The sequence below is a fragment of the Lissotriton helveticus genome, chromosome 7 (genome assembly GCF_964261635.1).
Source record: "Lissotriton helveticus chromosome 7, aLisHel1.1, whole genome shotgun sequence".
NCBI classification, from domain to species: domain Eukaryota; kingdom Metazoa; phylum Chordata; class Amphibia; order Caudata; family Salamandridae; genus Lissotriton; species Lissotriton helveticus.
Genome location: NC_136068.1, coordinates 959,987,809 through 960,004,569, shown reverse-complemented (window position 1 = coordinate 960,004,569; position 16,761 = coordinate 959,987,809).

The following is a 16,761-nucleotide window of genomic DNA, read 5'->3' as shown; positions in this document are numbered from 1 at the left end:
CTGTGAGAGTGTCTGTCAGAGAGTGTCTGTGAGAGAGTATCTGTGGGAGTGTCTGTGAGAGAGTGTCTCTGAGAGAGTGTCTGTGAGAGAGTGTCTCTGAGAGTCTGTGAGAGAGTGGCTGTGAGAGTGAGACTGTGAGAGTGTGCTTGTGAGAGAGTGTGTCTGTGAGAGTGAGACTGTGAGTGTGCTTTTGAGAGAGTGTCTGTGAGAGAGTATCTGTGAGAGAGTATCTGTGAGAGAGTTTCTGTGGGAGAATGTCTGTGAGAGAGTGTGAGACCGTGTCTGTGAGAGAATGTCTGTGAGAGACTATGAGAGAGTCTGTGAGAGAGTGTCTGAGAGTGTCTGTGAGAGTGTCTTTGATAGAGTGTCTGTGAGAGAGTGTCTGTGAGAGTGTATCTGTGAGATAGTGTCTGTGAGAGAGTGTCTGTGAGAGTGTCTGTGAGAGTGTCCGTGAGAGAGTGTCTGAGTCTGTGAGAGAATATCTGTGTCTGTGAGAGTGTCTGAGTCTGAGAGAGTATGAGAGTCTGTGAGAGAGTGTCTCTGAGAGTCTGTGAGAGAGTGTCTGAAAGTCTGTGATAGAGTGTGTCTGTGAGAGAGTGTCTGTGAGAGAGTGTGTCTGTGAGAGTGTGCTTGTGAGAGAGTGTGTCTGAGAGTGTGCTTGTGAGAGAGTATCTGTGAGAGAGTGTCTGTGAGAGTCTGTCTGTGAGAGAGTGTGAGACAGTGTCTGTGAAAGAGTGTCTGTGAGAGAGTGAGTGAGAGAGTGTCTGTGAGAGAGTGTCTGTGAGAAACTATGAGAGTCTTTGAGAGAGTGTCTGAATGTGCCTGTGAGAGAGTGTCTGTGAGAGTGTCTGTGAGACTGAGAGTGTCTGAGAGTGTCTGTGAGAGACTGTCTGGGAGAGTCTGTGAGAGAGTGTCTGAGAGTCTGTGAGAGTGAGTCTGTGAGAGAATGTGTCTGTGAGAGTGTGCTTGTCTGTGAGAGTGTCTGTGAGAGAGTGTCTGTGAGTGTCTGTCTTTGAGAGTCTGTCTGTGAGAGTGTCTGTGAGACAGTGTCTGTGAGATAGTATCTGTGAGAGTGTATCTGTGAGAGAATGTCTGAGAGAGTGTGAGACCGTGTCTGTGAGAGAGTGTCTGTGAGCGTCTGTGAGTCTGAGAGAGTCTGTGAGAGAGTGTCTGTGAGAGTGTCTGTGAGAGAGTGTCTGTGAGAGAGTATCTGTGAGAGTGTCTGTGAGAGAGTGTCTCTGAGAGTGTCTGTGAGAGAGTGTCTCTGAGAGTCTGTGAGAGTGTCTGTGAGAGTCTTTGAGAGAGTGTCTGTGAGAGTCTGTGAGAGAGTGTCTGTGATAGTCTGTGAGAGAATGTCTGAGAGTCTGTGAGAGTGTCTGTGAGAGAGTGTGTCTATGAGAGAGTGTCTGTGAGAGAGTGTGTCTGTGAGAGTGTGCTTGTGAGAGAGTGTGTCTGAGAGTGTGCTTGTGAGAGAGTATCTGTGAGAGAGTGTCTGTGAGAGTCTGTCTGTGAAAGAGTGTGAGACAGTGTTTGTGAGAGAGTGTCTGTGACAGAGTGTGTGAGAGAGTGTCTGTGAGAGAGTGTCTGTGAGAGTCTGTGAGAGTGTCGAGAGTATGTCTGTGAGAGTGTCTGTGAGAGAGTGTCTGTGAGAGTCTGTGAGAGTGTCTGTGAGAGAGTGTCTGTGATAGACTGTGTCTGTGAGAGTGTGCTTGTGAGAGAGTGTGTCTGTGAGAGTGAGTCTGTGAGTGTGCTTTTGAGAGAGTGTCTGTGAGAGAGTATCTGTGAGAGAGAATCTGTGAGAGAGTATCTGTGAGAGAATGTCTGTGAGAGAGTGTGAGACCGTGTCTGTGAGAGAATGTCTGTGAGAGACTATGAGAGAGTCTGTGAGAGAGTGTCTGAGAGTGTCTGTGAGAGTGTCTTTGATAGAGTGTCTGTGAGAGAGTGTCTGTGAGAGTGTATCTGTGAGAGAGTGTCTGTGAGAGAGTGTCTGTGAGAGTGTCTGTGAGAGTGTCTGTGAGAGAGTGTCTGAGTCTGTGAGAGAATGTCTGTGAGTGTCTGTGAGAGTGTCTGGGTCTGAGAGAGTGTGAGAGTCTGTGAGAGAGTGTCTGTGAGAGTCTGTGAGAGAGTGTCTGAAAGTCTGTAATAGAGTGTGTCTTTGAGAAAGTGTCTGTGAGAGAGTGTGTCTGTGAGAGTGTGCTTGTGAGAGTGTGTCTGAGAGTGTGCTTGTGAGAAAGTATCTGTGAGAGAGTGTCTGTGAGAGTCTGTCTGTGGGAGAGTGTGAGACAGTGTCTGTGAGAGAGTGTCTGTGAGAGAGTGAGTGAGAGAGTGTCTGTGAGAAACTTTGAGAGTCTGTGAGAGAGTGTCTGAATGTGCCTGTGAGAGAGTGTCTGTGAGAGTGTCTGTGAGACTGAGAGTGTGTGAGAGTGTCTGTGAGAGAGTGTCTGTAAGAGTCTGTGAGGGAGTGTCTGAGTGTCTGTGAGAGTGAGTCTGTGAGAGAATGTGTCTGTGAGAGTGTGCTTGTCTGTGAGAGTGTCTGTGAGAGAGTGTCTGTGAGAGTCTGTCTGTGAGAGTGTCTGTGAGACAGTGTCTGTGAGAGAGTATCTGTGAGAGAGTATCTGTGAGAGAATGTCTGAGAGAGTGTGAGACCGTGTCTGTGAGAGAGTGTCTTTGAGTGTCTGTGAGTCTGAGAGTCTGTGAGAGAGTGTCTGTGAGAGTGTCTGTCAGAGAGTGTCTGTGAGAGAGTATCTGTGGGAGTGTCTGTGAGAGAGTGTCTCTGAGAGAGTGTCTGTGAGAGAGTGTCTCTGAGAGTCTGTGAGAGTGTCTGTGAGAGAGTGGCTGTGAGAGAGTGGTTGTGAGAGTGTGCTTGTGAGAGAGTGTGTCTGTGAGAGTGAGTCTGTGAGTGTGCTTTTGAGAGAGTGTCTGTGAGAGAGTATCTGTGAGAGAGTATCTGTGAGAGAGTATCTGTTGGAGAATGTCTGTGAGAGAGTGTGAGACCGTGTCTGTGAGAGAATGTCTGTGAGAGACTATGAGAGAGTCTGTGAGAGAGTGTCTGAGAGTGTCTGTGAGAGTGTCTTTGATAGAGTGTCTGTGAGAGAGTGTCTGTGAGAGTGTATCTGTGAGATAGTGTCTGTGAGAGAGTGTCTGTGAGAGTGTCTGTGAGAGTGTCTGAGTCTGTGAGAGAATATCTGTGTCTGTGAGAGTGTCTGAGAGAGTATGAGAATCTGTGAGAGAGTGTCTGTGAGAGTCTGTGAGAGAGTGTCTGAAAGTCTGTGATAGAGTGTGTCTGTGAGAGAGTGTCTGTGAGAGAGTGTGTCTGTGAGAGTGTGCTTGTGAGAGAGTGTGTCTGAGAGTGTGCTTGTGAGAGAGTATCTGTGAGAGAGTGTCTGTGAGAGTCTGTCTGTGAGAGAGTGTGAGACAGTGTCTGTGAAAGAGTGTCTGTGAGAGAGTGAGTGAGAGAGTGTCTGTGAGAGAGTGTCTGTGAGAAACTATGAGAGTCTTTGAGAGAGTGTCTGAATGTGCCTGTGAGAGAGTGTCTGTGAGAGTGTCTGTGAGACTGAGAGTGTCTGTGAGAGAATGTCTGGGAGAGTCTGTGAGAGAGTGTCTGAGAGTCTGTGAGAGTGAGTCTGTGAGAGAATGTGTCTGTGAGAGTGTGCTTGTCTGTGAGAGTGTCTGTGAGAGAGTGTCTGTGAGTGTCTGTCTGTGAGAGTCTGTCTGTGAGACAGTGTCTGTGAGATAGTATCTGTGAGAGAGTATCTGTGAGAGAATGTCTGAGAGATTGTGAGACCGTGTCTGTGAGAGAGTGTCTGTGAGCGTCTGTGAGTCTGAGAGAGTCTGTGAGAGAGTGTCTGTGAGAGTGTCTGTGAGAGAGTGTCTGTGAGAGAGTATCTGTGAGAGTGTCTGTGAGAGAGTGTCTCTGAGAGTGTCTGTGAGAGAGTGTCTCTGAGAGTCTGTGAGAGTGTCTGTGAGAGTGTCTGTGAGAGAGTGGCTGTGAGAGAGTGGCTGTGAGAGTTTCTGTGAAAGTGTCTGCGAGAGTCTGTGAGGGACTGTCTGAGAGTGTCTGTGAGAGTCTGTGAGGTGGTCGAGAGAATGTCTGTGAGTGTCTTTGACAGAGTGTCTGTTAATGTCTGTGAGAGAGTGTTTGTGAGAGTGTCAGTGAAAGTCTGTGAGAGTGTCTGTGAGAGAATGTCTGTGAGAGAGTGTGTCTGTGAGAGAGTGTCTGTGAGAGACTGTGTCTGTGAGAGTGTGCTTGTGAGAGAGTGTGTCTGTGAGAGTGAGTCTGTGAGTGTGCTTTTGAGAGAGTGTCTGTGAGAGAGTATCTGTGAGAGAGTATCTGTGAGAGAGTATCTGTGAGAGAATGTCTGTGAGAGAGTGTGAGACCGTGTCTGTGAGAGAATGTCTGTGAGAGACTATGAGAGAGTCTGTGAGAGATTGTCTGAGAGTGTCTGTGAGAGTGTCTTTGGTGGAGTGTCTGTGAGAGAGTATCTGTGAGAGAATGTCTGTGAGAGAGTGTGAAACCGTGTCTGTGAGAGAATGTCTGTGAGAGACTATGAGAGAGTCTGTGAGAGAGTGTCTGAGAGTGTCTGTGAGAGTGTCTTTGATAGAATGTCTGTGAGAGAGTGTCTGTGAGAGTGTATCTGTGAGAGAGTGTCTGTGAGAGAGTGTCTGTGAGAGTGTTTGTGAGAGTGTCTGTGAGAGTGTTTGTGAGAGTGTCTGTGAGAGAGTGTCTGTGAGAGTCTGTGATAGAATGTCTGTGAGTGTCTGTGAGAGTGTCTGTGAGAGTCTTTGAGAGAGTGTCTGTGGGAGTCTGTGAGAGAGTGTCTGTGATAGTCTGTGAGAGAATGTCTGAGAGTCTGTGAGAGTGTCTGTGAGAGTCTTTGAGAGAGTGTCTAGTAGAGTCTGTGAGAGAGTGTCTGTGATAGTCTGTGAGAGAATGTCTGAGAGTCTGTGAGAGTGTCTGTGAGAGAGTGTGTCTGTGAGAGTGTGCTTGTGAGAGAGTGTGTCTGAGAGTGTGCTTTTGAGAGAGTATCTGTGAGAGAGTGTCTGTGAGAGTCTGTCTGTGAGAGAGTGTGAGACAGTGTCTGTGAGAGAGTGTCTGTGAGAGGGTGTGAGAGAGTGTCTGTGAGAGAGTGTCTGTGAGAGTCTGTGAGAGTGTCGAGAGAATGTCTGTGAGAGTGTCTGTGAGAGTGTCTGTGAGAGTCTGTGAGAGTGTCTGTGAGAGAGTGTCTGTGAGAGACTGTGTCTGTGAGAGTGTGCTTGTGAGAGAGTGTGTCTGTGAGAGTGAGTCTGTGAGTGTGCTTTTTAGAGAGTGTCTGTGAGAGAGTATCTGTGAGAGAGTATCTGTGAGAGAGTATCTGTGAGAGAGTATCTGTGAGAGAATGTCTGTGAGAGAGTGTGAGACCGTGTCTGTGAGAGAATGTCTGTGAGAGAATGTCTGTGAGATACTATGAGAGAGTCTGTGAGAGAGTGTCTGAGAGTGTCTGTGAGAGTGTCTTTAATAGAGTGTCTGTGAGAGTGTATCTGTGAGAGAGTGTCTGTGAGAGAGTGTCTGTGAGAGTGTCTGTGAGAGTGTCTGTGAGAGAGTGTCTGAGTCTGTGACAGAATGTCTGTGAGTGTCTGTGAGAGTGTCTGGGTCTGAGAGAGTGTGAGAGTCTGTGAGAGAGTGTCTGTGAGAGTCTGTGAGAGAGTGTCTGAAAGTCTGTAATAGAATGTATCTGTGAGAGAGTGTCTGTGAGAGAGTGTGTCTGTGAGAGTGTGCTTGTGAGAGAGTGTGTCTGAGAGTGTGCTTGTGAGAAAGTATCTGTGAGAGAGTGTCTGTGAGAGTCTGTCTGTGCGAGAATGTGAGACAGTGTCTGTGAGAGAGTGTCTGTGAGAGATGGTCTGTGGGAGAGTGGCTGTGAGAAACTATGAGAGTCTGTGAGAGAGTGTCTGAATGTGCCTGTTAGAGAGTGTCTGTGAGAGAGTGTCTGTGAGAGTGTCTGTGAGACTGAGGGTGTCTGAGAGTGTCTGTGAGAGAGTGTCTGTGAGAGAGTGTCTGAGAGTCTGTGAGAGTGAGTCTGTGAGAGAATGTGTCTGTGAGAGTGTGCTTGTCTGTGAGAGTGTCTGTGAGAGAGTGTCTGTGAGAGTCTGTGAGAGTCTGTCTGTGAGAGTGTCTGTGAGACAGTGTCTGTGAGAGAGTATCTGTGAGAGAGTATCTGTGAGAGAATGTCTGAGAGAGTGTGAGACCGTGTCTGTGAGAGAGTGTCTGTGAGTGTCTGTGAGTCTGAGAGAGTCTGTGAGAGAGTGTCTGTGAGAGAGTGTTTGTGAGAGTGTCTGTGAGAGAGTGTCTCTGAGAGAGTGTCTCTGAGAGAGTGTCTCTGAGAGTCTGTGAGAGAGTGGCTGTGAGAGAGTGGCTGTGAGAGTGTGCTTGTGAGAGAGTGTGTCTGTGAGAGTGAGTCTGTGTGTGTGCTTTTGAGAGAGTGTCTGTGAGAGAGTATCTGTGAGAGAGTATCTGTGAGAGAGTATCTGTGAGAGAATGTTTGTGAGAGAGTGTGAGACTGTCTGTGAGAGTGTCTTTGATAGAGTGTCTGTGAGAGAGTGTCTGTGAGAGTGTATCTGTGAGATAGTGTTTGTGAGAGAGTGTCTGTGAGAGTGTCTGTGAGAGAGTGTCTAAGTCTGTGAGAGAATGTCTGTGAGTGTCTGTGAGAGTGTCTGAGTCTGAGAGAGTGTGAGAGTCTGTGAGAGAGTGTCTGTGAGAGTCTGTGAGAGAGTGTCTGAAAGTCTGTGATAGAGTGTGTCTGCGAGAGAGTGTCTGTGAGAGAGTGTGTCTGTGAGAGTGTGCTTGTGAGAGAGTGTGTCTGAGAGTGTGCTTGTGAGAGAGTATCTGTGAGAGAATGTCTGTGAGAGTGTCTGTGAGAGAGTGTCTGTGAGAGAGTCAGGAGTTTTCAATCAGGAGTTTGTTAAAGCGCGACTACTCACCCGTAAGGGTCTCAAGGTGCTAGGGGTGGGGGGGGTTGGGGGGGTGCAGGTTCCATTCCATCAAGGAGGGGGTCTGTCGAAGAGCCAGGTTTTGAGGTTTCTTGTGAAGATGGGGAGCGATGTTGTCTGTCTGAGGTGGAGCGGAAGGGCGTTCCATGCTTTGGCCGCGAGGAAGGAGAAGGAGCGGCCTCCCGATCTGATCTTTCTGGTGCGGGGGACCACAGCGTAGGAAAGCTGGGCTGATCGTAGGGTCCTTTGGGGTGCGTGGAATTTGAGTCGGCTGTTCAGGTATGCTGGTCCGGTGCCGTGGAGGGCCTTGTGTGCGTGGGTGAGCATCTTAAAGGTGATTCTCACCTCGACGGGGAGCCAGTGGAGTGTGCGCAGGTGCTGGGAGATGTGGCAGTGTTTTGGCAGGTTGAGGACCAGTCTTGCGGCGGCGTTCTGGATGTTCTGTAGCTTGCGGAAGAGGTTTTTGTTTATTCCGGCGTAGAGTGCGTTGCCGTAGTCGAGTCTGCTGGTGACCAGGGCGTGAGTGACTGTCTTTCGGTGTTCGAGGGGGATCCATTTGAAGGTCTTACGAAGGAGGCGGAGGGTGTGGAAGCAGGAAGATGAGACAGAGTTGATCTGGCGGTCCATTTTGAGCTCGGAGTCCAGGATGATTCCCAGGTTGCGTGCGTGGTCTGTGGGGGTTGGCGGGTTTCCGAGGGCGGTGGGCCACCAGGTGTCACTCCAGGCGTCGGGGTTTGGGCCCATGATGAGTACTTCTGTTTTGTTGGTGTTTAGTTGTAGGCAGCTGTTTTTCATCCATTTGGCGACGGCTTCCATGCCTTCTCGAAAGTTGCGTCTGGCGGTGTTGGGCTCGTTGGATAGGGAGAGGATGAGCTGGGTGTCGTCTGCATATGACACGATGTTGAGTCCGTAGGTTCTGACAATGGGGGCAAGTGGAGCCATGTAGACGTTGAAGAGCGTCGGGCTGAGGGAGGAGCCCTGGGGGACTCCGCAGGTGATAGGTGTGGGGTCCGAGAGGAAAGGGGGGAGTCTGACCCGCTACGTCCATATGGAGAGGAAGGAGCAGATCCAGTCGAGGGCCTTGTCCTGGATTCCTGCATCGTAGAGTCTGCGTATTAGGGTGCGGTGGGAGACTGTGTCGAACGCCGCTGATAGGTCGAGGAGGATGAGGGCTACTGTTTCTCCTTTGTCCAGTAAGGTGCGGATGTCGTCTGTTGCAGCGAGGAGGGCGGTTTCCGTACTGTGGTTTTTTCTGAAGATGGATTGGGAGGAGTCGAGGATGTTGTGTTCTTCAATGAATGTGGCGAGTTGGCTGTTGATGGCTTTCTCGATGACTTTTGCTGGGAACGGGAGCAGGGAGATGGGTCTGTAGTTTTTGAGGTCGGTGGGGTCCGCTGAGGGTTTCTTTAGGAGGGGGTTGACCTCGGCGTGTTTCCAGTCGTCGGGGAATGAGGCGGTCGCCAGGGAGCGGTTGATGGTTTGGCGGAGCATGGGTGCGATGGTGTTGGCGGCTCTGTTGAAGATGTGGTGGGGGCAGGGGTCCGTGGGGGCCCCTGAGTGGATTGACTTCATTGTCTTCAGTGTGTCTTCGGTGGTGAGTGCTGTCCAGTCATCAATCGCTGGTTTCCGGGTGTCGGGGGTGGTTGGTGAGGGTTCAGTGTGTTGGTTGTCTTCGTCGAAGTTGTCGTAGATGCTCTTGATTTTGTGGTGGAAAAAGATGCTGAGTTTGTCGCAGAGGTCTTGTGAGGGAGGGATGTCGGTAGACTCGCTGGTGGGTTGGGCGGACTCCTTGATGATGCTGAAGAGTTCTTTGCTGTTGTGTGCGTGGGTGGAGATTCTGTCTTCAATCGCTTTTTTCCTCGTTTCTCTGATGAGTTGATGGTGGGCGTTGGTGGCGGCTCTGAAGTTGTTGTGGGCTTCTGTGGATTTGGTGTTTCTCCAGGCCTTTTCGAGGCGGCGGCATGTGCGCCTTGACTCTCGAAGTTCGGTGGTAAACCATCTGGCTTTCTTGGCACGGGTATTGTTGTTTTTCTTGAGGGGGGCTATGGTGTTGGTGCTGTCCGAGATCCATCTATGCAGGGTTCGGGCTACGGTGTTGGGGTCGTCGTTTTCCGCGATGGTTGGGGTGGAGTTGTTGAGTGAGGAGGTGAGCTGGTCATCGGTGATTTTGGTCCAGTTTCTTTGTGGAAGCAGGTGCTGGTGTCTGTGGATGGTGGGTGTTCTGAAGGTGAAGTGGACGCAACGATGGTCGGTCCATGGGAGTTCGGTGGTGTGGCTGAAGGTGATGGAGTTTCCTGTAGTGAAGAGGGGGTCGAGGGTGTGTCCTGCTGAGTGCGTGGGCTTGGTCACGATCTGGCGGAGTCCAATGTTGTGGAGGTTGTCCAGGAGGGATGTGGTGTTGGGGTCCAGTTGATTGTGGAGGTGGAAGTTGAAGTCTCCCAGCAGGGTGTAGTTGGTGGATGCGATGGCCTGAAGGGAGATAATGTCCGTAATGGAGTTGGCGAAGGGTCCGCGGGGTCCAGGAGGTCGGTAGATGAGGGTTCCTCGGAGGGCGGCGGTGGGGCTGACCAGTATCTTGAAGTGAAGGTGTTCCATCAGTTCTGTGGACTCGTCAGAGAGTGTGCTCAGGCGGAGGCTGGATTTGTGGATGATGGCGATTCCTCCTCCTGGGTGGATGGGGCGGTCCTTCCTGGAGATCTTGTATCCTTGGGGGATGGCGATGGCGATGTCCGGTCCCGAGGTGGTGTTGGTCCAGGTTTCGGTGAAGAATGCTACGTCTGGGGTTGTGCTGTCGAGGAGGTCCCAGATTTCTGTGGCGTGTTTGTGGAGGGATCGGACGTTGAGGAGGATGCATTGCAGGGTCTTCGGTTCGGTTGTGTTCTTGTGGGCGGGTTGTGCTGGATCCGTGTTCTTGGCGGTGCTGCAGGTGTGCCGGCAACGGTGACAGCTGAAGGGTCCATGGGTGTCGGCTGGTGATGCTAGCTTGCAGTTGTTGTTGCAGCCTGGGTTGAGTGCGTGGAGTGCTGCTGGGTCGTAGCGTTGGCGGGGCGGAGGTCCAGGGTTCCTCGTGCTGGTCGCGGACGGGTCACAGACGAGCGCAGAGGTGCTTGCCTTTGACGCACCTTCGGTGCACCAGCGGCGCGCCCGCAGCCCGCGGCCGTGCCGCCAATAAGTAGGGGTCGGGGAGGGCTGGACAGCTGGGAGGCGGGAGCGGGGAGGGGAGCTGGATTGGGCCGGTCGTGCTGGGGGGGGGGAGGGGCCGCAGGGGCAGCAGCGGCGGGGAAAGATAAATGGAGGAAAGAAGGGATAAAGAAAAAAGGGAGAATAAGCAGAAATAAGGCACAAAAGAGCAGAGATGCAGAAAAGAGCAGAAAGGAGAAAGATAGAAAGGGTAAAAAAAGAGTGAAAACGGGTGAAGGAGCAGAGGGAGAGAAAGGGAAAATGGGCAAAAATAAGGCACAAAAGAGCAGAGGTGCAGAAAGGTGAAAGATAGAAAGGGAAAAAAAACGAGTGAAGGAGCAGAGGGAGAGAAAGGGAAATGGGCAGCAATAAGGCGCAAAAGAGCAGAGGTGCAGAAAGGTGAAAGATAGAAAGGGGAGAAAAAGGAGTGAAGGAGCAGAAAGAAAGAAAGGAGACAGAGGTCCACTGGACCACCAGGGATGAGGCGCAGGGAAACCTGCGGGTGGAGGAGGGCCTCGATCACCAACACTCAAGAGTGCAGGGGCAGGGGCACCTCACTTAATGGTGGAGCTGCGAGGGTGGGAGAGCAATTTCACTGACAATGAGTCAGTGGTCTTGCTCGCCTGTCCCCGCAGTGGCCGCCATTAAGTAGGGGTCGGGGAGGGCTGGACAGCTGGGAGGCGGGAGCGGGGAGGGGAGCTGGATTGGGCCGGTCGTGCTGGGGGGGGGGAGGGGCCGCGGGGGCAGCAGCGGCGGGGAAAGGTAAAGGGAGGAAAGAAGGGATAAAGAAAAAAGGGAGAATAAGCAGAAATAAGGCACAAAAGAGCAGAGATGCAGAAAAGAGCAGAAAGGAGAAAGATAGAAAGGGTAAAAAAACGAGTGAAAACGGGTGAAGGAGCAGAGGGAGAGAAAGGGAAAATGGGCAAAAATAAGGCACAAAAGAGCAGAGGTGCAGAAAGGTGAAAGATAGAAAGGGAAAAAAACGAGTGAAGGAGCAGAGGGAGAGAAAGGGAAATGGGCAGAAATAAGGCGCAAAAGAGCAGAGGTGCAGAAAGGTGAAAGATAGAAAGGGGAGAAAAAGGAGTGAAGGAGCAGAAAGAAAGAAAGGAGACAGAGGTCCACTGGACCACCAGGGATGAGGCGCAGGGAAACCTGCGGGTGGAGGAGGGCCTCGATCACCAACACTCAAGAGTGCAGGGGCAGGGGCACCTCACTCAATGGTGGAGCTGCGAGGGTGGGAGAGCAATTTCACTGACAATGAGTCAGTGAGAGTGAGTGAGAGAGTGTCTGTGAGAGAGTGTCTGTGAGAAACTATGAGAGTCTTTGAGAGAGTGTCTGAATGTGCCTGTGAGAGAGTGTCTGTGAGAGTGTCTGTGAGACTGAGAGTGTCTGAGAGTGTCTGTGAGAGACTGTCTGTGAGAGTCTGTGAGAGAGTGTCTGAGAGTCTGTGAGAGTGAGTCTTTGAGAGAATGTGTCTGTGAGAGTGTGCTTGTCTGTGAGAGTGTCTGTGAGAGAGTGTCTGTGAGTGTCTGTCTGTGAGAGTCTGTCTGTGAGAGTGTCTGTGAGACAGTGTCTGTGAGATAGTTTCTGTGAGAGAGTATCTGTGAGAGAATGTCTGAGAGAGTGTGAGACCGTGTCTGTGAGAGAGTGTCTGTGAGTATCTGTGTGTCTGAGAGAGTCTGTGAGAGAGTGTCTGTGAGAGAGTGTCTGTGAGAGTGTCTGTGAGAGAGTGTCCGTGAGAGAGTATCTGTGAGAGTGTCTGTGAGAGAGTGTCTCTGAGAGTGTCTGTGAGAGAGTGTCTCTGAGAGTCTGTGAGAGTGTCTGTGAGAGTGTCTGTGAGAGAGTGGCTGTGAGAGAGTGGCTGTGAGAGTTTCTGTGAAAGTGACTGCGAGAGTCTGTGAGGGAGTGTCTGTGAGAGTCTGTGAGGTGGTCGAGAGAATGTCTGTGAGCGTCTTTGACAGAGTGTCTGTGAGTGTCTGTGAGAGAGTGTTTGTGAGAGAGTGTCAGTGAAAGTCTGTGAGAGTGTCTGTGAGAGAATGTCTGTGAGAGAGTGTGTCTGTGAGAGTTTGCTTGTGGGAGAGTATCTGTGAGAGAGTATCTGTGAGAGAGTGTCTGTGAGAGTCTGTGAGAGTGTGTCTGTGAGACACTATGAGAGAGTCTGTGAGAGAGTGTATGAGAGTATCTGTGAGAGAATGTCTTTACTAGAGTGTCTGTGAGAGAGTGTCTGAGAGAGTATCTGTGAGAGAGATGTCTGAGGGAGTGTCTGAGTCTGTGAGAGTGTATGGGAAAGTCTGTGAGAGAGTGTCTGTGAGAGTCTGTGAGAGAGTGTCTGAGAGTTAAAGAGTATCTGTGAGAGAGTATCTGTGAGAGAGTATCTGTAAAAGAATGTCTGTGAGAGAGTGTGAGACCGTGTCTGTGAGAGTGTCTGTGAGTTTCTGTGAGTCTGGGAGAGTCTGTGAGAGAGTGTCTGTGAGAGAGTGTCTGTGAGAGAGTTTCTGTGAGAGAGTATCTGTGAGAGTGTCTGTGAGAGAGTGTCTGTGAGAGAGTGTCTGTGAGAGAGTGTCTGTGAGAGAGTGTCTGTGAGAGTTTCTGTGAGAGTCTGTGAGAGTGTCTGTGATAGAGTCTGTGAGAGTCTGTGTGGGAATGCCTGAGAGTGTCTGTAGGAGTCTGTTAGAGTGTCGAGAGAATGTCTGTGAGTGTCTTTAAGAGAGTGTCTGTGAGTGTCTGTCAGAGTGTCTGTGAGAGAATGTCTGTGAGAGTCTGTGAGAGTGTCTGTGAGAGAGTGTCTGTAAGAGAGTGTGTCTGTGAGAGTGTGCTTGTGAGAGAGTGTCTGTGAGAGTATCTGTAAGAGAGCTTCTGTGAGAGAGTATCTGTGAGAGAATGTCTGTGAGAGAGTGTGAGACCGTATCTGTGAGAGTCTGTGAGAGAGTGTCTGTGAGAGACTATGAGAGTGTCTGCGAAAGAGTGTCTTTGGTAGAGTGTTTGTGAGAGAGTGTCTGCGTGAGTGTCTCTGAGTGTCTGTGAGAGAGCGTCTGTGAGAGTCTGTGAGAGAATGTCTGTGAGTGTCTGTGAGAGAGTCTGTGTGTCTGAGAGAGTGTCCGTGAGAGTCTGTGAGAGAGTGTCTGAGAGTCTGTGAGAGTGTCTGTGAGAGAGTGTGTCTGTGAGAAAGTGTCTGTGAGAGTGTGCTTGTGAGAGGTGTGTCTGAGAGTGTGCTTGTGAGAGTGTATCTGTGAGATAGTGTTTGTGAGAGAGTGTCTGTGAGAGTGTCTGTGAGAGCGTGTCTAAGTCTGTGAGAGAATGTCTGTGAGTGTCTGTGAGAGTGTCTGAGTCTGAGAGAGTGTGAGAGTCTGTGAGAGAGTGTCTGTGAGAGTCTGTGAGAGAGTGTCTGAAAGTCTGTGATAGAGTGTGTCTGTGAGAGAGTGTCTGTGAGAGAGTGTGTCTGTGAGTGTGCTTGTGAGAGAGTGTGTCTGAGAGTGTGCTTGTGATAGAGTATCTGTGAGAGAGTGTCTGTGAGAGTCTGTCTGTGAGAGAGTGTGAGACAGTGTCTTTGAGAGAGTGTCTGTGAGAGAGTGAGTGAGAGAGTGTCTGTGAGAGAGTGTCTGTGAGAAACTATGAGAGTCTTTGAGAGAGTGTCTGAATGTGCCTGTGAGAGAGTGTCTGTGAGAGTGTCTGTGAGACTGAGAGTGTCTGAGAGTGTCTGTGAGAGACTGTCTGTGAGAGTCTGTGAGAGAGTGACTGAGAGTCTGTGAGAGTGAGTCTTTGAGAGAATGTGTCTGTGAGAGTGTGCTTGTCTGTGAGAGTGTCTGTGAGAGAGTGTCTGTGAGTGTCTGTCTGTGAGAGTCTGTCTGTGAGAGTGTCTGTGAGACAGTGTCTGTGAGATAGTATCTGTTAGAGAGTATCTGTGAGAGAATGTCTGAGAGAGTGTGAGACCGTGTCTGTGAGAGAGTGTCTGTGAGTGTCTGTGAGTCTGAGAGAGTCTGTGAGAGAGTGTCTGTGAGAGAGTATCTGTGAGAGTGTCTGTGAGAGAGTGTCTCTGAGAGTGTCTGTGAGAGAGTGTCTCTGAGAGTCTGTGAGAGTGTCTGTGAGAGAGTGGCTGTGAGAGAGTGGATGTGAGAGTTTCTGTGAAAGTGTCTGCGAGAGTCTGTGAGGGAGTGTCTGAGAGTGTCTGTGAGAGTCTGTGAGGTGGTCGAGAGAATGTCTTTGAGCGTCTTTGACAGAGTGTCTGTGAGTGTCTGTGAGAGAGTGTTTGTGAGAGAGTGTCAGTAAAAGTCTGTGAGAGTGTCTGTGAGAGTGTGCTTGTGGGAGAGTGTGTCTGTGAGAGTGTGCTTGTGAGAGAGTATCTGTGAGAGAGTATCTGTGAGAGAGTGTCTGTGAGAGAGTGTCTGTGAGAGTCTGTGAGAGTGTGTCTGTGGGACACTATGAGAGAGCCTGTGAGAGAGTGTATGAGAGTGTCTGTGAGAGAGTGTCCTTACTAGAGTGTCTGTGAGAGAGTGTCTGAGAGAGTATCTGTGAGAGAGATGTCTGAGAGAGTGTCTGAGTCTGAGAGTGTATGTGAAAGTCTGTGAGAGAGTGTCTGTAAGAGTCTGTGAGAGAGTGTCTGAGAGTTAAAGAGTATCTGTGAGAGAGTATCTGTGAGAGAGTATCTGTAAAAGAATGTCTGTGAGAGAGTGTGAGACCGTGTCTGTGAGAGTGTCTGTGAGTTTCTGTGAGTCTGGGAGAGTCTGTGAGAGAGTGTCTGTGAGAGAGTGTCTGTGAGAGTGTCTGTGAAAGAGTATCTGTGAGAGTGTCTGTGAGAGAGTGTCTGTGAGAGAGTGTCTGTGAGAGTTTCTGTGAGAGTCTGTGAGAGTGTCTGTGATAGAGTCTGTGAGAGTCTGTGTGGGAATGCCTGAGAGTGTCTGTGAGAGTCTGTTAGAGTGTCGAGAGAATGTTTGTGAGTGTCTTTGAGAGAGTGTCTGTGAGTGTCTGTGAGAGAGTGTCTGTGAGAGAGTGTCTGTGAGAGTCTGTGAGAGTGTCTGTGAGAGAGTGTCTGTAAGAGAGTGTGTCTGTGAGAGTGTGCTTGTGAGAGAGTGTGTCTGTGAGAGTGTGTCTGTGAGAGTGTGCTTGTCACAGAGTGTCTGTGAGAGTATCTGTAAGAGAGTTTCTGTGAGAGAGTATCTGTGAGAGAATGTCTGTGAGAGAGTGTGAGACCGTATCTGTGAGAGTGTCTGTGCGAGTCTGTGAGAGAGTGTCTGTGAGAGTGTCTGTGAGTGTCTGTGAGAGAGTGTCTGTGAGAGAATGTCTGTGAGTGTCTGTGAGAGAGTCTGTGTGTCTGAGAGAGTGTCTGTGAGAGTCTGTGAGAGAGTGTCTGAGAGTCTGTGAGAGAGTGTGTCTGTGAGAAAGTGTCTGTGAGAGTGTGTCTGTGAGAGTGTGCTTGTGAGAGGTGTGTCTGAGAGTGTGCTTGTGAGAGAGTATCTGTGAGAGAGTGTCTGTGAGAGAGTGTGAGAGAGTGTCTGTGAGAGAGTGTGTGAGAGAGTGTCTGTGAGAGAGTGTCTGTGAGAAACTATGAGAGTCTGGGAGAGTGTCTGAGAGTGCCTGTGAGTGTCTGTGAGAGAGTGTCTGTGAGACTGTCTGTGAGACTCAGAGTGTCTGAGTGAGTGTCTGTGAAAGAGTGTCTGTGACAGTCTGTGAGAGTGTCTGAGAGTGAGAGTGAGTCTGTGAGAGCGTGTGTCTGTGAGAGTGCTTGTCTGTGAGAGTGTCTGTGAGAGAGTATCTGTGAGAGAGTGTCTGTGAGAGCCTGTCTGTGAGAGTCTGTCTGTGAGATTGTCTTTGAGAGTGTCTGTGAGAGAGTGTCTGTGAGAGTGTCTGTGAGAGAGTCTGTGTGAGAGAGTCTGTTAGTGTGTCTGTGAGAGTCTGAGAGAGTGTCTGTGAGAGTGTGAGAGTGTCTGTGAGAGTGTCTGTGAGAGTCTGTGAAAGTGTCGAGAGAATGTCTGTGAGTGTCTGTGAGAGAGTGTCTGTGAGTGTCTGTGAGAGAGTGTCTGTGAGAGTCTGTGAGAGTGTGTCAGTGAGAGTGTGCTTGTGAGAGAGTGTGTCTGTGAGAGTGTGCTTGTGAGAGAGTGTCTGTGAGAGAGTATCTGTGAGAGAGTATCTGTGAGAGAGTATCTGTGAGAGAGTATCTGTGAGAGAGTGTCTGTGAGAGAGTGTCTGTGAGAGTCTGTGAGAGTGTGTCTGTGAGACACTATGAGAGAGTCTGTGAGAGAGTGTATGAGAGTGTCTGTGAGAGAGTGTCTTTACTAGAGTGTCTGTGAGAGAGTATCTGAGAGAGTATCTGTGAGAGAGAGTCTGTGAGAGAGTGTCTGTGAGAGTATCTTTGAGTGTCTGTGAGTCTTTGAGAGAATGTCTGAGAGAGTGTCTGAGTCTGTGACAGTGTATGTGAGAGTCTGTGAGAGAGTGTCTGTGAGAGTCTGTAAGAGAGTGTCTGGGAGTCAGTAAGAGAGTGTGAGAGAGTTTTAGAGTGTCTGTTAGAAACTATGAGAGTCTGTGAGAGAGTGTCGGAGAGTGTTTGTGAGAGTGTCTGAGAGAGTGTCTGTGAGTGTCTGTAAGAAAGTGTCTGTGAGAGTGTCTGTGAGACTGAGAGTGTCT